Genomic DNA, 25,392 nt, shown 5'->3' on the forward strand with positions numbered 1-25,392 from the left:
ACAAGCTGTAAATAATTAAGCGAGGAGCTCTTGAAAGTAAATTAAGTTCTTTTATATAGAAGTATTAATCTAAAGCAAATACACCTTTGCTCAGATGTTTAGCATAGAATTCAAGTTTTCGTTAGAATAAAATACCTAATAATATACTAAAGCACTCATGTGATTGGGTAAAACTTTATTTTAAACCCACATTCAATCAATTTTTTCCCAAGACTGTTGGTTATATATACACTTTATTGCTGAGCTTCTGCATCTTAAATCCTTGTAACATCAACCTTGACTGTAAAAATGTTCATTACCAATGCACAGTTTATTTAATGCACAAAACAGTGGACATCTTGGAGTTTTCCCACTGTTATGGGCTGATGATATCTGGAAAATGGATATCCATCTTGCAAGGGGAAGCCTGTTAAGTCACTTTGCCTTACATTTAGATTGCATGCAAAAGAATTTACTTTTGCAGGAGCCAGTAAGCTTTCTGTGCCACTTGAAACAGAATAGATGCTCTTTGGCAAATAGAAAAAAATATAACAGGTTTAAATAGCCCTGAAGATGGGAAAGACTCTGGTTTACTCATTACCTATAGATAATTAGTAGCTCTTTGGGAAAAAAAAAAATTAAGGTTTAAATCTCTCAGTAGAAACAATTTTAAAACAAGGTAAAATATAGAGAAAACACCTAACAGGCAAAGCATTGCAATGTAGCAATGTATGTCTCAATTTGCTTGTGATAGTTGCGCTCTAATTTCTGTGTTTTTTTAAATTAATTAATTAATTAATTAATTTTTTTGATGAGTTCTGGTGATATTTTATTTAGAAAAACATAGACCCACCCGGACCAAATTTATTTTAATTGGAGGCTGCTAATTACTTTACAATATTGTAGCGGTTTTGCCACACATTGACATGAATCAGCCATAGGTGTACATGTGTTCCCCACCCTGAACCTCTCTCCCACCTCCCTCCCCATCCCATCCCTCTGGGTCATCCCAGTGCATCAGCCCTGAGCACCCTGTCTCATGCATCGAACCTGGACTGGCGGTCTGTTTCACATGTGATAATGTACATGTTTCAATGTTGTTCTCTCAAATCATCCCACCCTCACCTTCTCCCACAGAGTCCAAAAGACTGTTCTATACATCTGTGTCTCTTTTGCTGTCTCACGTACAGGGTTATCATTACCATCTTTCTAAATTCCATATATCTGCATTAGTATACTGTATTGGCGTTTTTCTTTCTGGCATACTTCACTCTGTATAATAGGCTCCAGTTTCATCCAGCTCTCTAATTTCTGAATGACCAAATCTCACTGGATCAACACAGCACCCTGGAATTCAGTTAGTTAGATGTTCCTTGTTGAGATGTGTTAGTGTTCCTCCTGGCTTTTTATTATTTATCATTTTACTGGTGTGGAAAAGGATGATGACAGAAGATAATCACCAACACTGGAGAGTGGGTTTTGTGGCTGCTTGGAACATTTAAGAGGGGAACTGGAACTTAGCAGTTCACAACAGCTTTTGGTCAGCCCTGGTACTTTGGTAGATCCAAAAGGCAAATGGAAATGGTTACAGAGTTCTGTTGTGGGGGAAGGTAAATATCAGTTATCCCCATCGTGTTCAGTGAAATTCTATCTTTATCCACATTAATCCATTTCATAGTAGATTGTTTTTCTTCATGTAGATTATTTTCTCTGTGCCTGTTCATATCGACCACATATTTTACTGCAAATAGGAATAGTTTTTAGTGTGTTTTATCCGATGTTAAAGCCAGGGTGTAAAGTCATTTACGTGACTCCTAAGTTTATTTCCTTTCTCTTGGTGCACTGCCTTGATTTTAATACATCTCTCCTCCCTCACCTCAGGAGGGCATGCGGTGCAGGAAGCTGACTCTATTGCCAGGTACAGAGGTGGCTCGCTGGCCATGTGATTTGTTCAGAGGTGGGCTTGTGGTTTAACTTGTCTGATCAGAATGAATTTCCGGAACTTTGCTTGGATATTGTGGCAGATATGCTTTCCTCTGCTGGATAAGAATGCCGAAGTATAATTGCTTGGAAACCACTGCCATTTATCTTGTAGTATAAGGACAGAAGCCTCTAATGAATGAGGGAAATGCCTGAAAGAGGGGTTGAAACATGTAAAAAGAGTAGAAGTCCTGGGTAATACCTTTTGAGTTGTGGTTCAAACACTACTTGAAAGACTTTTCAGCTACAAAAGCAATAAATCACCTTTATCAATTAACCCTGAGTTGTGTTTTCTACTACTTGCAAACAAAAGCATTTTGATAAATGTAGTACTCCTCCATTCTCCAATCCCTAAATCGTATGTAAAAGATTAATAAATATAGAGAAGCATATACATATATGCAACAGTATTTCTATAGAGGTATAAACATTTTTTTCTGCCTTTCCTGCATGATTTGTATATTATTGATGCGTGTAATACCTTATTTTAATTGCTTATCTCATAACAACATCGTTGAAGCCAGAAATGCCTGATACCAGTGAGCAATTTGGAGATCACTTACTTTATTTCCATTTCCCTCACTCATTTGTCAAAGAAATATACATAATATAATCAAACTATTATTTAGAAGTCAGGAGGGCCTTTCAACATTAACAGAAGATAGTCATCTATAAACAAAAATTCTGTTTCATTCAAATGTTTTGCTTATGGTAATAAAGAGCACAAGAAGGAGAATGGAAAATCACAGAACAAACAAATTGTTTCTTCTATTTCAAAGATTACCTGGAGGTATCTGTTGCCCTTTACTATATAATTACAAAGATGCATTACTTGAAGTTAAAATTTCAAGTGAATAAAAAACATGTTTCCATGAATATATTGATCTAAATAACTTAGAGGAAACTCATATGCTTTTATTGCAGGTCAAAACTTGCCAGTGGAACTACATCATTAAATAACTAAAAATGTCTTCTTTTTTTTTTATAAACTTGACTGTATGGGTTTATATAACAGTTATTAACTACATATTTTAGTGTCCTTTTTTTTTTTTTTTTTTTTAGTATTAAGAGGCTAAAATAAAAAGTCCACTTGGAATGTTGACAATGAAGGAAATAATTGACTCTCTGGGAGATAAATGATAGAATCAATATTAGATCAATATAGATCAGCAGATTTATGACAGACCAGATAGCTTCTGATTGAAGTATTAACATATTTAAAGAAAAAAAGATGCTACACAGAAGGGGCATCAGTCAACTGTGGAAATGCAGGAAAAGAAGCCAGGACTTTGGGCAAAAGTTAATGATCATGAAAGGAAGAGGGAACCCTAGTTGCTAGACATCAAGTTATTTATGTCCCACTGGCAAGGCTGACCCTTTGATTTGGAGCCATGGGATATCTCTCAAGTCTTTTTGATCTAAATTGAAAGTCCAGCTCTGTTGTGAGATGGACCAACAGGTATTCACACCTGTTGCCATTAAACATTCATTTCATCTAACTCCCATTATTTTGATTCCATGCTCACCGAGAAATCTGACTCTCATGTCTGCCTGTCTTTGTTTTATGGCCTTTGTCAATATAATATTTCATGGTAAATAATTAAAACAGGCTTTGGTTATTTTTATTGCATAACCACATAGTTTGGCCATGGGGAGGCAATGTACCAAACCCTGCTGACTTGAATACTTTGTGTAAAATTTATAGTTTGTGTAAAAGTTATATTTCTCAGAATATATGAATAAATTGATTCTTTGATATTTACTAGGTGTGAACCAGTCAGTGAAGGCCTGGTCACACTCTGGAAAAGCCAATATGAAAGCATCTTTGGGGACTTCAAAATAAAGAAACATTCAGTTCAGTTCAGTTCAGTTGCTCAGTCATGTCCGACTCTTTGCGACCCCATGAATTGCAGCATGCCAGGCCTCCCTGTCCATCACCAACTCCCAGAGTTTACTCAAACACATGTCCATTGAGTCAGTAATTCCATCCAGCCATCTCATCCTCTGTTGTCCCCTTCTCCTCCTGCCCCCAATCCTTCCCAGCATCAGGGTCTTTTTCAATGAGTCAGCTCTTTGCATGAGGTGGCCAAAGTACTGGAGCTTCAGCTTCAGTATAGAAGGATTAATTCTGTATAATAGCACTTGAAGTTAAAGTTTTAGTTGCTCAATTGTGTCTGATTCTTTATGACCCTATGGACTGTAAATCCCCAGGCTCCTCTGTCCATGGGATTCTCCAGACAAGAATACTGGAGTGGGTAGCCATTCCCTTCTCCAAGGGATCTTCCTGACCCAGGGATGGAACCTGGGTCTCCCACATTGCGGGCAGATTCTTTACCATTTGAGTTACTGGGGAAACCGATATAATACTACTTGTGTAGCTGGTAAAGAATCTGCCTGTAATGCGGGAGACCTGGGTTTGACCCTTGGGTTGGGAAGATCTCCTGGAGAAGAGAAAGGCTCCGCACTCCAGTATTCTGGCCTGGAAAACTTCATGGACTGTATAGCCCATGGGGTCGCAAAGAGTTGGACACAACTGAGTGACTTTTACACTTCACCTATATATCATTACAATGGATCATATAAATTATCCATCAGAAAATTGTCAGGCATTGTAGGCACATTTTTACAAAGTTTGACCATTTCCTCAAATCTTTCATAGCCTTCTATTGCCTTCAGGATAAAATTTGGGCTACTTAGGGTGACATGCACAGTCCTTCATGATCTCACTTCCATTTTCATCTCTTGATGTCCTGCTGCAAGTAATGCAGGCACACTTGCTATTATTTGAATTACCTACACATTAGAGTTTAGCCTGAACACTGTCTTAGGGAAGTCACTCCTCCCCTTTCTCCTTTCTCCTGACTGAATACAACCCTCCTTTGGAACTCTAGTCTTTGCTTCAGAACATTCTTGGCAGTACCATGGTGTACTGGAACTGTTGACTCGTCTGTCTTATCCACGACTTGACAAGTCTTTTTGAAGGAGCAATTCTGAATTTTATCTTGAAATGACTAAGATATAAGAAAAGTGCTTATATATGAAAATCAAGGGAGTGTACTGAATGGATGGATAAAGCAATGAATTATTATAGTCAAATTTGACTTCCAGCCCAATTTATTTTCCTTGTTTCTAACTATACTAGGCTGACACAGTGACCTGATTCTTTACGTCTCCTGTGTCCATATCCATCGCCATATACTTGTGGTAGGACCCTTGCACTTGGACTCTTGAAGTCTTCCATGTGGCTTGCATTGGGCCAATGGAATGTTGATAAACAAGATACAAGCAGAGACTAGTGGAGAGGCTTATGAAGTAGAACTACTCCACAGAAAAATGAATGAGCCCAGCCAAGCCCAGCAAAGCCTAGCCTGGATTAGCTGAATCCCAATGAATGATAAATAAAAGGTCAATGAAATTTTGAATGGTTTGTTATGCAGCATTGTCACAATACAGGTCAGATACATCCATGATCATTAATGATCTTAATTCAGCTGTTGCCCTGGTAAGAGTAAAACAATGATTAATGTTGACAGTAGGCAGTGTGGACTAATAGTTTAAATAGCATGCTGCGAAACCAGACTGCTTGGCTTTTAACTTCATCTTTGCCACTTACCAGTAATTTTACATTGATCAAGTTACTGATTCATGTCATGCTTCAGTTTTCTCACCTATAAAATGTGGAAAATAATAGTATATACTGCCTGTTTTGAGTATTAAACATGTAATACATGTTATTAATACATGATATTTAAAAGCAGAGACATCACTTTGCCCAGAGAGTTCCATATAGTTAAAGCTATGGTTTTTCCAGTAGTCATATATGGATGTGAGAGTTGAACCACAAAGAAGGCTGTGCACCAAAGAGTTGACTTTTTCAAATTGTGGTGCTGGGTAAGACTTTTTGAGAGTCCCTGAGACAGCAAGGAGAACAAAGCAGTCAGTCCTAAAGGAAATCAGCCCTGAATAGTCATTAGAAGCCCTGATGACTGAAGCTCCATTCAGTAATGAAGCTGAAGCTCCATTACTTTGGCCACCTGATGCTAGGAAAGACTGAGGGCAGGAAGAGAAGGTTGGATGAGGATGAGATGATTAGATGGCATCACCTACTCAAGGGACATGAGTTTGAGCAAACTGGAGGAGATGGTGAAGGACTGGAAGGCCTGGTGTGCTGCAGTTCATTGGGTCACAAAACTTGGACACGACTTAGCAACTGAACAGCAACAACATTTAAAATGCGTGTAAGAACTATGCCTCACATGGAATAAGTGGTCAAGAGATGTTCCTATGTGCAAATATAACCTTGTCTAATGAATTTTTTCATTGTTCTTTCCCTTGATAAGTGTTATGCTGTGTTCCTCTTAGCCATAATTATGACTCTACACATCTGTGAAGAATTGTAAAATTTTAATGTTTTGTCATTTTGCTTAACAACATGATTCTTAAGAATTCAGAAGTAAGAAAGTTTCTAAATTGTAAGCCACATTTAGGCAACTATAAAAGGGGAAATAGCAGATTTTCTGAGATAGTCACATGAGATACCCTAATAAAATGTAGAAAAGTGGGATCCTAGAAGATAAAGCCAATTCATAAGGAAGCTAATAACCAAACCCCAAAATATTCAGGTTGAGACTCTTCATGCCCAAGTTCACCTAATTTTAAGGCTATTCAGAAAATAGTTCCCAAGGGTATGTTATCTGGATAGACCCTCAAGGATTGTTAAAGTAGCCTGGACTAACCTTCAGAACTTTTGTGTCATTTCTGGCTTTTGCCTAGTGGTTTATACACCACTTTTGGACTCCCCATTTGTTGGCACTATGGAGTATCTTATGGATCAAACAACAGCAAATGTATGGGTTACTTTTCATTCTGAGGGCCTTTGGAGAAGGAATCCTTGGGAGTAATAATTTATCAGTGTCCTTAATGCCTCCTACCATTATGCATAAGGTTTTCTGTTATACAGAAAACTCAAGAAGGTGCTAGGACAATATTCAGCTTTGCCAGAATTTGATGGGGCAGGGAGATAAATAAAGTCCTTGGACTTTGCCAAGTTCTTCATTGCCGAGTTCTTCTAAATAAGAAGAGGCTGCTCAGACATATTCAAGGATTCTCCCCATAAAGCACTGGTAATGTGTCTCAGGAGGCAGGATGCCTGTCACACCATCTGTAAAGAAGAGAGTCAAAATGCTGTAATTGTTGGGACTTGTCATCTCTCTCCAGTGCTGGTACAATCCCTGAATGAGCTGCTTTCAATCAGCTTCTGTGCAGTGCCAAGGAGGTGTTCCCAAGTTACTGGTGGCTTCTGCCTATGTAAAAGCAATTTTCTCTTGATAAGAGAGGAATATAAGAAACTACATGAATAGTCTGGATATCTCTCTCAGAATTTTGTAGAGACATACTTTCCATTATTAGCAGACTGGAACTGAGGTACTTCTAAACTGAAGTGAATGTGAGTAGAATTATGATGCAAAGCTAGTACATGAGAACATGGCTTTGTGGGTGACAATTGAGGGGCTCTGTTAGAGTCATTTCCCATCACTGATGGTGTAAAAGTATAAGTAATTTGTAGATTTGGCTTCAGGATCATCTTTTTCTGAAGATCTGCTTTGGGAGATGAGAAATGAGGATTATATTATCGGAATATAAATTTGGCCTCTGGGAAAGCTCTTTCAGCTCAAAAAATTATGGACATCTTTACAACATTCAGAAACCATTCTGCATACACGAAAACCTGCTGGAAATATGGAGCTGGCTACACAAAACAGAGATCCTTAGAATGTCTTTTTTTGAAATGAGACCAAAATAACGATAGCAACTTACGCCTGTGATGACCATTTGTATAGTGAAGCATAGTCCTTGGAGATGCAGAAATGAAAGCTTTCGGTACATGCTGCTGGCTTGTAAGCTTTCTGACAAATGACTGTTAAGAGCAATAGGTGAGAAAAGAGACCCAGCCTGTGTCGGGGGCACTAAAACAGTTTGACAATCCATGGGGGGTTATTGGCATTATCCCCCTTTCCAAGTCCACTTTTCAACATGGTGAAAAATGAGGCAATAGAGCAGGTCATGGGTGCCAAAGTTTCACTCTGGGTACACTTGAGGGAGACATCCAGGGTGGGATTAATTCATTAATCTCCTTTAAGCTTTCTACCATTACTCACAAGTCTTTACATAGAATGCTCTGGGTTTTTTTTTCTTTTTCTTTCCTGGAAACAGTGGAGCTCTATTTACATCAGAAGGGACATCAAGTACCACAACAATCACTAAAAATGAAATCCTACAGCTCAGCCTGCCAACCAGCATGGAAAGTGTACAGCTGAAAGTGAGCTTCACAAGGCAAGTCACGCACAAGGGAGGGAAGACAGCAAGATGCCAAAATAGCTCATGGATAGCATGAGAAAGGGGGCTGCCTGAGAGCGGCAGGCGGCAAAACCTAAAAAGACTCACGAAAGAGAAATCTTTGGCTTAGCTCTCTGGAAGCAGGCAGAAAGAAGAATGGAGAGGCGACAGTGGGTGTGCAAAGGCAGTATCAAACCCAGAGGTAAGACCTGCCCGAGTGTCTTTGGCTGGAAATGCCGCGTTTACTGCCGCTTGGACCCAAGGGTGTATAGGGATCCTGGGTGATCTTTCAAATTTGTATCTGATACTCCCACTGTCATCTGTATCGTTGTTGAATATAATGGGCAATACGCTAAGGAGTTGCAGGATGCCAAAGGTCGCAGGTTCGATCCCCATATGGGTCATCAAAAAAAAAAAAAAAAAGAAAACAGGTGCAGAGATATCTTAAATATTAAGGCTATACACATAACACTCTCAACATGAGATCACAACTATAAACATTTCAGAAAAGGTTATCTAAATGCTCTATGTATCTGTTATTTTTATATACACTGACACCTCTATGTAGAGAATAAAATGCAAGAAAATATATTTCAACTTTGGTTAGTATTGTCCTTTCTCTGTTATTCTATTAGCCTGTTTGGCCCCTCTTCCCACACATCTGAGAGACAAGACACTTTAGAACAATGCATATGTGAAGGATTTGATGGTGTGTTTATAAGCTGCACACACATGTACCCTTGTTTTTTAAAGTCTGAGCCCATCCAAACCTTGTGGGAATTCTCCTTGCTTCTCAAAAGATCTTACACTACTTAATCTCTATTCATGTGAAACAAGAAACGGTGTCCTTCTCATTTTATTCCGAAGCCATCTCTAATGCCAAATGGATATGGGGGAAGTTGACATTTACTCAGAATTATTATTCAATCAAAGTGCTATTTTCTTCTTATGATGATTTCATTTGTCAGAGCAGTTTTAATGCAAAGCTTGTGATCAGGTTTTTTCTTTCCTTAAACAATTGGTGCTACCATCTGTGTCACCTGAGGCTTCTTTTTGTTGATTATTTTGTATTGTAGCCTCCTGTAATGTGACGCGATGAAAACATAAATAATTTGAGCCTTGTTTTGCTGGGAGAGAACACTCCAGACAGTTATGTAGTGCCAGAGTACCTATTGCAGAGAAGGTGAGGCAGTATAATATTCTTCCCGTAAAAATATGCCACCTTTTTTTTTTTATCCTCTCTTTAAAATTCTTTGTTTAGTTTGATTAGAGATCCACATCAGAGGTATTTTCTAGGGCTTGGGACCTGCCTGCTTGGGAACTTCCAACTGCGCTGATGAAGAACCATTCACCTAGCCTGAGCTGTTGGAGTTCAGAACAACCCTAGGGCATTTTTGTTTTCTGTTTTATATCCCGTTTGTTCTTTCTCTTTGTTCTCGTCCATTCAGAGGAAGGTGTGTGCTAATGCCAACTTGTTAGAAGTATACCCAGCAGGAGGAGGAAATGAGCTGTTTGGATTCTTTAAAATAGTTCTTGCTTATTTGCCCAGTGCTTTAGATTACAATTAGAGGGTAGTCTTTTGGTAGACAAAAGGGGCTCTCACTCCTCACATAGCTTAGCTTAGAAATTCCATTGCATAGTTAAAAACCTATAGACGTTAATGGCTTGCCCCAACTCTTTGGTAATTAGCAAATGGTCTCCTCCCCTCCTCCACCCATGCCCAGTAGGAATGGCTTTTGGCTATTCTTTCTATAACTGAGGTGTTAGTTGCTCAGTAAAGTCCGACTGTTTGTGACCTCATGGACTGTAGCCCACCAGGCTCCTCTGTCCATGTAATTCTTCAGGCAAGAATACTGGAGTGGGTAGCCATGTCGTTCTCCAGGGCATTTTCCTGACTCAGGGATCAAACCCGGGTCTCCCACATTGCAGGCAGATTCTCTACCATCTGAGCCACCAAGGAAACCCTTCTATAACAGAGCTGTCTTAAAAAAAAAAATGATACATTGGAGATAGATTGACTGAAATGTTTGGAAAATGCTGGATTCCAGCATGAGTTGTATTTTCTACTATCTTACTACAGCGGGCACTTATCTCTTGGAACTGGTTGAACACAAAAGGAAGTGCTGAGCTAAATTAATAATCTGGAAGTATTTTTAAGCTTAGTCTTTAGAATATATTGTCAGGAAGGGGATGAAAATAAATTATCATCTTTGCAAAACATTTTAAGAGCTAGGGTTTTGGATCAAAGCTCGTGTTCAACTTATTGACCAGTGTAACTTCCAAGTTGAGCTGCTTTTGATTGTTTTTGTTTTTACACGTCTGTGCTCTCTTGAGGACACAGAGATACTCTTGGCATATATTAGAAGGTGTTTAGTGGTGATAGAAAATGTGATGAATACCTGCTTAAGGCCAGATAAACTATCCTGAACAATATATTATCCTCCTTCAAACATTTTTCCTTCCTATCCATGAAAGACCCAGATTGAAGTATCAGGACTTAGAACGAGCACCACTGGACTCGAGGGACTCTGATTTTCTACACACTTATTACTCAGAAAGGTTGATTAAGTGTGTTTTACTCAATTAACCACAGATGAGCCCTTGTGCATCACTAGTTTGTAATCGCCCTAATTGATTCTGAGGTGAGATCTCTGGTCAGAGTCAAGCCAGCTATAGGCTTTGTTAGTGATTTTGATGGAATGACCCCAGGAAGCTTCATTTTTACGGCTTTGATGTAAAAAAAGCCCAAGAAACTTGCCCAAGCCTCTCTGCTTACTTAATTATATTTTTGATAATTTATTTTACCAATTGACTTCTAGCCAGGCCAGGTTATGTTTGATCTTGATGAGGTTGCATGGGAGGAGGAAATGTCCTAGCTCATTATACATTCTTGCTTTATCAGACCTGTTTTCTGAAAATTGTATGCAAATTCTGGTTCTCAGACATTTCTTTGAAGAAAACCATTCTTTCTTTTCTCTCCCCTCCTCTGAATCATTTCATTAGCATAGGGTGAATAGTCTGTCTCTTGGCTTCTAATCACTGATGTTAGAGATTTCACCATTAGCCACTTATTCTGCTATCTTAAGGATTATCTTTTCAAGTCTATTCAAAAACCAGTATTATTTTGGTAAAGTGGAGCTTTAGGTAGAAGATTAGGCTAAGATCAAATTCTATTACATACAGCAATCCGATTAATTTAGAATTCTCAGTTCTTAGAACTTTACTTACAAAGCAGTGTAGCAGAAAACTTTTTGATACAGGTTTTTATTCTTGATAATGTTTCCAGATTAGACTCTACCCTCCTCCCATCTTCCCCTGGAAGAGAACAAGAGTAGAAGGCAGAGAGTAAGCAAAATATTGAGTTTTCTGTGAAGAGGAAGAATGAGGGCTTGAGATAGACATTAAATTTAATAATTTAAAAAATTTAAGTTTTATTATTATTATTATTTTTTTCCAGAACAGGAGTTTTAGCTATGGGGTTCACATTTACTATAGAAGTTTCTGTTATACTCTGATATAATTGTTCTTATAAACATTTGTTACAGGAGTTCAACTCCTGTTGACTCACAAAGGCATGCTCTCTTGGAATGCAGATAACTCTGGGAATTGAAAAATATAAAGTTCTTCCCACCCTAATACTCTTCCAGATGGAGTTCTTGCAGAGAAAAAACAAAAGATGTTGGAATCCAGGAAGTATTCCATATATATGTGTAGTTACTGGGGGGCAAAGATATTCTATGCACGTTTCTTTGGAGGAAAGGGTGTAGGCTCAGAGTGAGAGGGGAGGAATGTAGTCTTGAAGACACATTTCATGTATGACATAATTTTACCTACAACTCCAGACTTTTCAGTTATTCTCAGTTACATTGAGTAGGCAATTCATAGTCCATGGTTATGTAATAAATATTTCATGCAGTTAAAAACAGAAACCACAGCCCCCAAATGGCATCACTTGTGCTAAAACCCAAGATACCAAACCTAGATTTAATACCTAACCTAATTGCAGTTTCAACCTTCACCAAAAATATAATCTTAATCAACCAGTCTCAAGTTTTCTGGTCAGCACCAGTGAGATAATCTGTCACGTGGGACCACTCCATTCCCCCGTAGGAAGAAGAGGCAATTTCAGTGATAAAGCCCTTGCTGTTCCTCATGCCCCTGAAAAAAGATATCCTGGCCTAAAAATGAACCTTTTTTTTTTGCTTATAACTCCCTGGCCCCACTCTTCTATCCTATAAAATTCTTCCATTTGTAGAATCCCATGGAGTGCCCTTTCAGCTGCTAGATGGAATGCTGCCCAATTCATATACTGCCTAATAAAGCCAGTGAGATCTCCACATTTACTCAACTGAATTTTGTTTTCAATTATGCATACCTTTTATATTTTTATTTTTAAAATTCTGCCGTATCGACCCTTTCCTTGGTGGATTTCATGAATGTTGTCACTGAAGTAAAATGTCAGGTTGTGCAGTTGTATGGAGTTTGGACAGATATACTGAGAAGAGCGTTATCCATATGTACACAGTTGCATCAGAATCGTGTCTGACTCTGTGACCCTATGGACTTGTAGCTGGCAAACTTCTCTGTCTGGGGGATTCTCCAGGCAAGAATACTGGAGTGGGTTACCGTGTCTTCCTCCAGGGGATCTCCCCGACCCAGGCATGAAACCTGCATCTCTTATGTCTCAAGTAGCTGGATTCTTTACCACTAGCACCACCTGTCCACATAAGGGAGCAAAATATATTTTTCTTCTATCCATCTCTGGTGGGGCCCTATAAATTCAACTGTAAAAAAAACAGATTAACAAGAGGAAAGCAAACAGAAATTTATTAATGTGCACCCTGCACACCCAAGGGAACACCCAATGATGAGTGACCCAATGGGCTGGTTAGAACTGGGGCCTATAAACCATCTTAGGGTTTTGGGCTTCTGGGAGAGGAATGGGCAAGTTATAAGAAGGTAACCTGGAAAAGTATAGTAAACAAGGGTTGTTTAGTAAGGTTTGTTATACAGATTTGAGTTTTCTGTATTGATAAGAGTTGTTAAGAGCCTTTTACCTACATCTGCTGGTTCCCAATCGCCATTATCTCAAAACAATCCATGTGCCAAAGCGGTATAAGTTAGAGTGATCTATTCTGGTATCCTTCATCCATCACTCTCCCCACTTGCATTATTTACAATGCATTCAGTTACAAGTTCAAGACAGTTGAGCTCAAACTGCCTTGAACACGAAAGGAAATAAAAAGTTCATCTTTATAAAAAGGTTTAATATTAGATTTAATCCAATGACTCAGTTTGGTCATTAAGGACACAGTTTCATTTCTCCGCTGTGTTTCTAATGGATTAGCACGTATTTGGGGATTGTTTCCCCCATCAACACATGAAGATTTGCCAGCAGATTCCAGGGTCAAACGTCTACAACAGAAGAAAGAATCGTAGTCTCGGAATTCTCAGCAAAGTTCCTATTGGGCCATTTAATTGGTCCAGAGCAACTTTCTGATTTCACACTAATTAAAGCAGCTCAGTTTATGTGCCTGTCCCTTAAGCAATTTTTATGGGCAGGAAATTCAGTACACTGATGGACTTAATTGAGGTCATAGCCTCTAGTCCTGAACAATCCCAGCCCAACATGCAGCTTCAATGAAAAACATAGACGGAGACTGGGGATAGATGGTTCCCTTACATTTTAACTGTTTATTCTTGTCAAAAGGAAGGGGAGTAGTTGCTGGAGAGAAAAATAACCATCAGTGACTTTGACAGTCACTGGTTTAGAAATTAGGTACATATATATAGAGAAAATGTAAGTATATGTTAAATTTGTGTGTATATATGTATATATGTGCATGTGTTAAGCAAAAGTGGTAGAAAACTTGAAAGGATAGCTTTTTATCGAAAGAAATATACAGCCTAGGGAATGCTGAAATGGGTATAGCCTTTGAAATAGAAACATGGACATTTTTAGTGTCACAGAATTTTAGCACTTAACACAAGAAAACTAGAAGAGTCCAGTTTTAAAAATCCAGTTTCTTATATTGAGCTGAATTCTTCCTCCCTTTAAATTTCACCAAACCTTATTTTCCCTGGTATTGCCATTTGAAATTATTTCTAATAAGAAATTCTTCTTTTATATGACAGTCCCTCAAACATTTGAGCTTGGTTGTAGATAATGACCAGAGTGATACTACTCCAATATAAGTATTGGAGTAGTGCTTTAAAGTTTTCAAAGTTTTGTTATGTTTAGTATCTTATCTACATATTAATAAACCTATATGGAATTAGAAAAGTTAGTCAGACTAGGAATTTCCTTGGCAGCAAGTGACAGATACTGATTTCAAGGATGATGTCAAAAATGAGGAGCATACTGCCAAGTGATTCCAAGGAAAAGTTGAACAACAAAGAAACTAGTAATGTAGAGCTGAACTCAAAATGACTCATGAGCAAAACAACATGACTTTCTATTTCTTAACTGTCAATCTCTCTGTTTATCAGCTTCTTTCCTATTGCAGGCTGCCTTTCTTTGGAAGTGACTATCAACAGCAGTTTTTAACTGTCATTTCCCAGCTTTGGCTATTGAAGACCATCTGACCTCTCTCTCTCTCTCTCTCTCTCTCTCTCTCTCTCTCTCTCTCTGGCTCACACATTCCATGAAGGGCCTCGTGGATTAAACAGGATCAGGTTTCTGAACCTGCTACAACCAAATATAATTAGAGATTGGTTGAAGGAGGCAGTCAAGAGGATGTGACTTCTGGCTGACACCTGAGCTGAACCCTGGGAATGGGAGGCTCATTACCTCCTCCCCTGACCTTGGAATGTACATCCTGCCCATCACCCATCATTCCCACACTAGGAGCTGTTTCAAGGACACAGCCTTGAGAGAGCAAAATATTGAGACCAGCTGAACTGAATAGGTGACTAAACCTAGCTAAGGCATCTGTATAAACTCTAAAATACTGGCAGATGGGTGCAGAAATCTACTCTTCTTGCCACCTCTCAAGACAAGTCATGTGAGTAAGTTTACTTGCTTATTGAAACTGCCATCTACCATTCTGAAGTCCTTTGCCTCTTTCTTCAGGCTATTCTTGCCCTCTTTGTATGGAGGCCAGTTTCAGATTTCACTGGGGAAATTTCAGAGACTGAGAAACAGTGATTGGTGAGCCAAAAGGAGACCAAAGCAAAGGGTCTTGGGAATATTAAAATCAAACACAAATGGAGACCAGAATTGAAAATTTCACCGAGCAGACAAAACTAGTAAGTCATACAAGTAGTTTTAAGTTAGCTTATTTTGCAAGACAAGCAAGGATAACTTGACCTGTGTCACTTCTTGCTTGTGTCTCTGAAAATCAGAGTTCAGTCACTCAGTCGTGTCTGACTTTTTGTGACCTCATGAATCACAGCACGCCAGGCCTCCCTGTCCATCACCAACCCCCAAAGTTTATCCAAACTCATGTCCATTGAGTTGGTGATGCCCTCTAGCCAACTCATCCTCTGTCATCCCCTTCTCCTGCCCCCAATCCCTCCCAGCATCAGGGTCTTTTCCAATGAGTCAACTCTTCGCATGAGGTGGCCAAAGTATTGGAGTTTCAGCTTCAGCATCAATCCTTCTAATCTCCTTTAGGATGGACTGGTCTCCTTTAGGATGGACTGGTTGGATCTCCTTGCAGTCCAAGGGACTTCTTCTCCAACACCACAATTCAAAAGCATCAATTTTTCGGTGCTCAGCTTTTTTTATAGTCCAACTCTCACATCCATACATGACTACTGGAAAAACCATAGCCTTGACTAGATGGACTTTTGTTGGCCAAGTAATGTCTCTGCTTTTTAATATGCTCTCTAGGTTGGTCATAACTTTCATAAGCAGAACTTGATCCCCAAAGTTGATATGTGGTAACCATATATTACCTGTTTATTTAATAAAATTCTAATATTATAACCAATTCCCATACAGAATAAACACTTAACTGCCTTCACACTATATAAGATGCTTTATGACAGTTTATCTCTAAGCCTCACTCCATGGTTTGGAGAGTGTCCAGCTAGAAGCTGAAATCCAGTTAGAGAGCTGGAAAAAGAGCTGAGGTTAAAGAAGGACATGCAGGTGTCCAGGGCTCTGCTCGCTTCAGGGCCTGCAGATGAAGTGGTATAGCAGGATACGGACTGGACACTTTAGTGTGCATTTTGCAAAACTAGGAGCGTACAAACCGCTGAGGAGTAAGGTCCAGATGTTTGTGACAAAGCCTGGTTGGGACATTAAGTGCAATCTCTGAGAAAGTGAGGAGAGTCAAGAGGAGGATGTTGTGATTGACAGTGAAAGGTGACAAGCACTCTAATACCTGATCTGAGTCTAACCCCAGCCATCTCGGCAGACCCCCGTTCAAGAAGTGTTCATGATGAGAGAATACACTCCCTCTGAGCTTATCTATACAGTGGCCGAGTTCTAGCAAAGGGCCAGCGAAAGTAACCAAACCTGGTTAGTGCAGCTGTGGATACAGGGGGTGATGGCATTTCTCTGACCAGGCAGGAGGCAGAGGGAATGAGCAATATCAGCCCACACTCCCTGCCCTCCAGAAGTGCCTGCCTGGCACTCAGGGGGCTCAGGGTACTCACTACTCACTCCCCTGTAGATTGGACTATTCTATTCTATAGGGAAGCTTGGCCCTGGGCATGTGGGACCCTGGAAGTCTGCATAAGAGGTGCAAAGAATTCTTAGGGAGTTGGGAATGAGACAGGCAATCTATGCTTATCTGTAAAGGCCCAGAGTAGCCACGTTCACTGCAGGAATGGAGGATGACCTAGTCCAATTCATCCCCAGCAGCTGTCATGGAAAGCTGGTCTCCCTCCTGAGCATTCTCTTGACTTGTACCAGTTTTGGGACAAGATATTATGCTGGACAATCCATTACTGATCTGGGGGAAACTGACAAATCGTGGGAATGGGTATGGGCTGTGGAAAAGGTCCAAGACAGACAGAGAGCTCAAAAAGCCAAAAGGCTACCACAGTCAGCTGTAAAATGTGTGCTAACAGGAACCCAGAAGCAAATGCGTTTTGACATCATTGCTGCCAGCGCCCACCTTGAAAAGACAGACCCATAACCCATAATTGTGTTGGTCAGCCTGTGCAAAGCCTTAAAACCTGGACGGCAGTTCAGACCTCCCACCTGTCCTACCATCCCCAATGCCCTGCCTGCTCCAGCCCAGGCCTCAGGAACACAGTCCTATTTGGGTGGGTGCTTCCAACGCCTAGGGTAGGCTGCAAGCCCAGATTGCCTCCATGTGACGACCCTTGGTGGTGATAGGAGACTTTTTGTTGGGCTCATTATTCACTGCTCCTAGCAATGTACACAACACTCCAGGAAAAGCCTTTCAGGAAGAAAGAGCATATCATGGGAAGAGCTTCTCTTCCTATCAAGAACTGAGTCAAGGAGATGCTTTGTCCACCACTCCAACACTAGGAGCTGTTTCAGAGACATCGCCTTGAAAGAGTAAGGCTTTGAGATCAGGACTGAATAGGTGACTAAACCCAGCTAAGGATTCTGTTTCAACTTTTAAGATTCTGGCAGGTGGGTGCAAAAATCTACTTTTTGCCACTGCCCAAGAGCAGCCTCACAAGTTCCCTTGCTTGTTAAAATTGCCACGTACCAATCTGGCATGGTCTGCCCCTTTCTTCAGCCTCTTCCTGCCTTTTGTGTATGGGTACAGATACCATCGCGAAAATTCCCAAGGTTGCACGCAAGCAAGGTTGATCATAATTCCCATGTAAATAGTGGATGGTTTTCCAAGAAAGGCTGTTGGGAAGATAGGCACACAATTAATCTGCTACATCATTCTAGTGTTAATGGATGAGGAAACAGACTTACATATGTCAGGCAATTTATACAAGACTGTTTCTCTAGCAATTGGCAGGTCAAGAACTTCAGCCTTTTGACTTCCCATCTTTTTTATCTTTTTCCAGCATTTTCTCTTTTCTAACCTGCATTGCTCCAGTTTAGCTAACTATCTGGATATAACCTTTCAGTTACACTCTTCTGTAAGTGTTCAATTTCTGCATATTTTTGTACTCAGATTTTAGCAAAATTTTATTACAGAGTAAAGAAAACCAAGAAAAATACTCAAAATATTCCCCTTAAAGGCATTATTATAATGTTATTATTCAGTTAAGTCACATTAGTCATTTGAGACATCTCTGCAATAATCTAAAACCTCTTATATTTTTCACCCAAAAGGATCTGTGAGGTGGGACTTGCTAATCTTCTGTTAAAAAGATAAATCTCTTTGATATTTCATGTTTTAAGTTTGACCCACTTTTTCTTTTACTTTCCCAAAATTTCTGAAAACCTTATTCTGTCAGTCACTATGTGTCAATAACGTTTTCCTGAACACAGACATCTGAATATGTGATCTGATGAATCGTTATGCTGCTTCTAGGTATGCAATTCTGTCTAGCTAGCCACATTTTAAGTTTCCTATATAAAACTTGAGTGCTTCTAAAAAGATCCTCTTATCCTCTACCTCTGATTCTACTCTTTGTAGAAGAAGAGATTCCACTGAGATACATAAGGCAGGACAGTGGAGTTTTGACTCTGTTTTTTGACTCCTTTGGTTCCTAACGAAAGATACACAAGCTGGCTTGGTGAAAATGAGAAATCATTAACGCACATACAGTTACAGGGCAGGACTGACTCAGGCGTGATTGAACCTATGTGCTCAAGTGAAACCTCACCACATCTCTTTCTTCACCTGCTCTGATTTCTGTGAATTGACTTAACCTTCAGGCAGGTGTTCTCCGTGATGTAGGGCTTTAGGAGCCCCTAGTGGAAATCATCTGCATTTTTCAACATCCAAAATTAAAAGAAAATCCATACTCATCTAAAAAGAATTTATAGAGCAAATCCCAAGGTTTTGTGTTGAAAACAAGGTCTCTTGCCCAAAAAGAATATGGGACTGAGCTGTAAGGATCTTGTGAAAAGGAACCCAGCTTGTGATGAGAACTGAACTCGAGCCAGGACTTCACCTCTATACCTCATTTCAGCTTAATATGTACAGTCTAGATCAAAATATTTTACAGGCGCTATAAAAATTCTCAGTCTTTGTGCTCCTTGGCTGGTGCATGTATGTATCCCTCCTAAAACTCATTTACACTTATAATCATAAGTGAAAGAAAATCTCATCTTTATTCATTTGGATGCTTTTACATTTCTATGGTCATAGAGTTCTTTGTGTTGAAGTCTACTAATTTCAATGTCCTATTCTACTTATTGTCCATAAATAATAATAAAGACTCAGATTTTATTAGAAGGTATATCTTGCTTTTGTCATATTTTAAAAGAAGTCTATACTCTAAGTTAATATTTACATAAATAAGAATTAAAAACCTAGCTACTTGATTTAGCTCTAAAATGATCTACCTTCAAAATACAACTACAAAAGATATTATTTTATCAAAAGAACAAAAAGCGTTAGTTAAGATTTAATGGCTTCAAGTGTTCATATTCAGCTTGAACAAGCTGAAGTAGAATGTAAACTTAATGACTGGCTTCTTGACTGATTGGGAAGATAAGAAAATAGCTCAGCCTCACAAATAACTGGAATCAGGGCCTTAATGCCTTCAGAGTTCTCTTTCCCATTCAGGCTTCACCAATCCGAAGTGAAAGTGAATGCCTCTAATTCACATACTATATCTATCTATCATCTGTTTGTCTGTCTGTCTGTATATCCATCCATCCATCCATAAATAACAGCATCAGTCAGTAGAAAGAGATTTATTTCCCTTTTCCTCATTTTATAATCTTTAGGGAAAGACTCTTATTAGTTCACCTTGGATCAGAGACCAATCCTAGTGACCTAAATTTGGAATTTGAACAGAACTTGGTCCCAACTTTTGTCAGATGCTTATGACAATTGGAGCACATGCCCAGTCCTCATCAGTAGCCAGTATTACTTGGAACTAAGTATTTCCTTATAGTTAGCATATATATGGGGAGGAGCTACCTTTCAGAAAGGGCTCTACAATATCCAGCACACTTAGCAGTGGATTTTCTCATAGCCAGTGATATTAAGATGTTAATTCAAGTCCTCATTGAAAATTTAATGTATGTATCTAGCTGTAACTGGATTTCACATTTCAGCATTCTTGCTAATAATATTATATGCAAACTAAATTTGTCCTTTTCAAAGTCACTTGCATATATGTTAATTATGGATGCTTTATTTTTTTCCTGTTTGTCCCATGACAACTCTTGAATATAGTTGGCATTAATAACAAGTATTTTTAACTTGACTAAAGGAATAACAGTGACTTTAGAATTTAAAAGACAGGAGAAGAAACATGCTTTGGAAATTTGTTCTGTTGGATACTTGTTTTATAGAGGACATGGCAATTGTACACATATTTTATATGCTATGTTTCTCAAAGAACTTTAAAAAAATATTCTATGAGATTTATAAAATTCCTAAAATAAAAGCTGTAACTAATCTCCATAATTATAAATAGTTGATTTTAGAAGCCACTTGAAATCTTTATTAGATAAAACTTTTCCAGAACATCTCATACACCAAAAGACACTGCTAGAAGACTAGTACACCATCTTGATATAATTAGGTTATCCGAAAGAAGAGGATTAAATTTCAAAAAATTTTTTTTCTTTTTTCATGCATTGTTCCATAAGAGCAAAAATGCCTCTGAGTAGCTTATTAACAGAAAATCATTTTAATAGGTGGATTAGAGAGATTTGGTAAAAAACTGAATTCAGGCCAGCTGTAAAAATTTACTAAAGATTGCCATCTAGAGGCCTTCAGGGGTATATTTTGGAGAATATTTTCAGATACATTTTCTAGATTCTAAAATCTTGATATTTATATGTTTAATATATTCAGTAAAATGAAGGCAAGTAAAGGGAGAACATTTCACTTATTACTGAATCTGCACAGGATGTTTTAAATAAACTAAAAAATTTTAATTTTAAATAAAAGCAAATTTGCTTCTATTTTTACTTATACAATAATTTTGGTAGTTACATGATAAGAAACCTTTTTTGACAAGTCTGAAAATTTCTTCACACTACATGAGAGGAGGAAAACATTTACATGTACAAATACGTATAACAAATAATGTATATAGTGATTAAAATTTTCTTGACTGTTGAGGCTAACTGTCTCTGGGTTATTTGTATTCCTGGTGAGCACAGCTATTTGATGGATGGAAAAAGAAAGTTGTTCATGTTAAATAATTACAGGAGTTTGGAGAGCAACATTTCCTGATAATAAAAGAAAAAGACATCATTCTAAAAACTAGGTCTAGTACCTTATCATTATATGGCTGTATATAAACTGTGAATTTGGGGTACTTTAAGAAATGATTGTAATGCATATCATTGCTGCAATAGATTACACAGTGGAGGCATTTATCAAGATTGCAAGTGTGTTTTCATGAATGTTTTACAATTAGCTTATCAATGTTAAAACAAAAGATAATGAGCTTTAAAATGTAGGTTATGGGGCCACAATAGAACCTACTTCTAATGAAAACTTTCCAGTCTACTGAATTGAAGATTAGGAAATTCCAGTTCTCACTGTCACAGGGTGCTGGTTTTGGCAGTAAAAGAGACAGGAATGTTATGGTTGCTGCCATGATTAATGCTTTACTTTGTCAAGAAGAGGTGGTGAGCATACCATATGATACAGACAAATATGTTCAGTTTTAAACAGCACTAGAAAACACTGAAAATGCTATCTAGAACAAAAAATAAATATTTTGAGATGCTATACCAATATTAAAGCGCTGCATGTTTTAAAATAATTTTATTTGCTTTGTATATTTGGCCGTGCTGGGTCTTCATTGCCAGTGCCAGTGTTTCTCTAGTTGTGGCATGTAGGGCTACTGTCTAGCTGCAGTGCGGGGGCTTCTCATTGCAGCGGCTCTCTTCAGGTTCTAGGGCATGCGGTCTTCAGTAATTGCGGCTTCTGGGCTCTAGAGGACAGGCTCAATTGTTGTGGCCCATGGTCTTAGCTGCTCTGAAGAACATGGGATCCTCCCTGACCAGGGATCGAACCTGTATCACCTGCATTGGTAGTCACTCTTTACCTCTGAGCCACCAGGGAAGCCCCTAAACCATTGCATTTTTTTTTCCATTTTAAGAGACCCTCTAGTTTAAGATGTAGCATCAATATTTGGGGTGGTGTATCACCTCACTAAATGTACACATTTATATCTGCTTTCATGATGTTAAGATGTATTCCAGTGTCAGACTTCCTAAATGGGGAGAAAGTATTTCTTAAAAATGAGAAATTGTTGTAATAAAAAATGGCTTTATCTAGTAGAGGTAATATGCACCTCTGCAATTAAGTATCTCATGTTATGATATAATTACTCGGTGTCCTTACACTGATCTCCGGGAAGAGTATCTAAATGTTACATTACATTTTCAGCATTTGTCTTTTAAAATAGTACAGTTCCTGTGAAATGTAGTGCATTATGTTGATGAAATATCCATGACAATTTACCAGCAGAAGGTTATGCCCGCAGCAGTGAGGTTCATCTGCCTCGTTCCAGAGAACTTTTTTTTTAATCTTGAAATCGACTTAAACACAATAATAAGATTGAACAGACGTCTCAATCTCTGTGCTCATCAGTGTTTGGGGACTATATGAACTATGGCTACCTGAGGCTGACTGGTCACTGTGTATCATCCACAGCCCAGTAATGATAGCAAACATTTTACATTGACAGTCCCAAGATCTGATCACGAGGAAAGCTGGCTTGGGGTGCTGCCTGAAGGAAGACAATTTTTGAGCTCAAAACAACTTCACACTATGATCAAGCATGCCGTTTATCACAGCGGAGCTCCTGTTTACTGGTGAGTTAATAAGCATAATGTCATTTGAGATCTTCCTGACCACAGCAGCGCATCTTACAAACCACTGGGTTTGTAATATTGTGTGTGTGTGCGGGTGTGTGCGTGTGCGCGCGTGTGTGTGTGCGCGTGTGTGCGTGTGCGCGTGTGTGCATGCCATGGGCATGTGTTTGTTAATCATGCCTTGCTGCTTTGTCTTCAAAATTCAGACTGTTGCCTTGTCAAAGCAAGGTAATTCATTTTCTTTTAGAAAGAGAAACCACTAATGCAAGTCTCAAAGAACCCACTGGTCAATGCAGGAGACGTAAGAGACACGGGTTCAATCTCTGGGTTGGGAAGATCCCCTGGAGGAGGGCATGGCAACCCACTCTAGTATTCTTGCCTGGAAAGTCCCCATGGGCAGAGGAGCCTGGTGGGCTACAGTCCACGGGGTCACAAAGAGTCAAACATGACTGAAACAATTTAGCATTCGTGCATGCATGTCCCCTTCCACCCCCCAAAAATCCAAGTCTTATACATTTAGGTGCTCATGAGTCTCATATATTTAAATCTTTTAAAGATTTTCTTCACCAGGCATCATGGTTACTCTTTTGACTGTGGTATTAAACCACTTAAGTTCATACCCCAGCTTCTGCCTAGCTCTGTAACTTTGGGCAATTCACTTAAAACCTTTTTGTGATGATGCAAATAGGGATATTACTTGTACATACCTTTTTAGTATTATTGTGAGAAAAGAATGAAGCAGAGTAAGAGGTCAATCAATATTCACTATTAGTATGATATTATATTTAATCACCAGTCAATAGCCTTGAAACCTACCAGTGTAGTTTATTTCCCTGGGTCAACAAAAATCTTGATTACTCTTTCTGACAAGAGACTCTTAGGTAAAAATCAACACCTTGATTTTACAAGAAGTTATTAAGTATAAGAAGCAAGTTGAGTTTAGATTTGACAGTGTTCATAGCAATTTTAAAAATGCTTGATTTTCTAAAGAACCAAATATACACTTGAATAAAGGACATAGAGCTGATGAAAACATGAAAGGCAGTGTGGTGTTGTAACAGTGGGTGTTGATGTCATACCTGAGTTACAGTTACCTGTCTATCACTTGGTCAACATCTGCGGGTCTCACACCCCTCATCTCTAACTTAGAATAGAATAGTATCATTGCCTTCATTAGGGTTGTGATGAGGCTCAGCTGATAAATAATTAAATCTTTTAAATAAGAGCTGATAAGTGAGCTCTTTTGTTTGTTTGTTTTTTAATAGGGAGAAAGGTCACCATGGTAGGAGTTGACTAGAGGTGGGAATATTGCCACCTATGTTAACGATTCTGATCCTGTTTTTCTCCTTCTGTGTCTGTACAATCTGTTCCCTATTGCTTTCCTTATTTACCTTTTTCTTTCACTAAATTCTCCTCTTGCTCCCTGTTTATGTTGCTTCTTTCCTTCCCCTCTTTTCCTGCTGTTATTTTCCACTAAACCCCAAGTAGCATTTCGATGAAAGTATTTTTCTAAGTTTGCAAAAAGCGATTCATGTTTAAAATTGCTCATGAAGTAGAGTATAAAATGGCTAGCATGTATTGTTTTGAATAAAGGGAAATGAATATATAGAGGAGAAATACATATATATCTGTAAAGGGCCAGATCGTAAATATTTTAGACTTTGTAGGCTGTGTGGTTTCTGCTGCAATTGTTCACCTCTGCTTTGCAGTGTGAACTCAGTCATAAACAATATATAAACAAACTTGCATGGCTATGTTTCAATAAAACATTACTTATAGACACTGAAATTTGAATTTTATATAATTTTCACATACCAGGAAATAGCATTCTTTTAATTTTTCCCAACTGCTTAAAAATGTATGTCATATTTAGACCATGAGTTGTAAATGTATAAGTCATATTTAGAGCGCAAGGTGATAGAGCAGATTTGGTCCACAGTTCATAGTTTTCAGACCCTTGATAAGCTATGGGATTTATGCTGATGTTAGGAGTTATATATTCAAATAAAATTAGAATAGGGCTTCCCTGGTGACTGAGTGGTAAAGAATCCACCTGCCAAGCAGGAGACATGGGTTAGATCCTGGGGTCGGGAAGAGCCCCTGGAGAAGGACATGGCAACCCACTCCAGTATTCTTGCTTGGGAAATCCCATGGAGAGAGGAGCCTGGAGAGCTACAGTCCATGCAGTTGCAAAAGAGCTGGACATGATTTAGCAACAAAACGGCAGCTGCAGCAGCAGCCGCAAATAT

Source organism: Muntiacus reevesi, chromosome 21 (assembly GCF_963930625.1).
Source record: "Muntiacus reevesi chromosome 21, mMunRee1.1, whole genome shotgun sequence".
In the NCBI taxonomy this organism is placed as follows: Eukaryota; Metazoa; Chordata; class Mammalia; order Artiodactyla; family Cervidae; genus Muntiacus; species Muntiacus reevesi.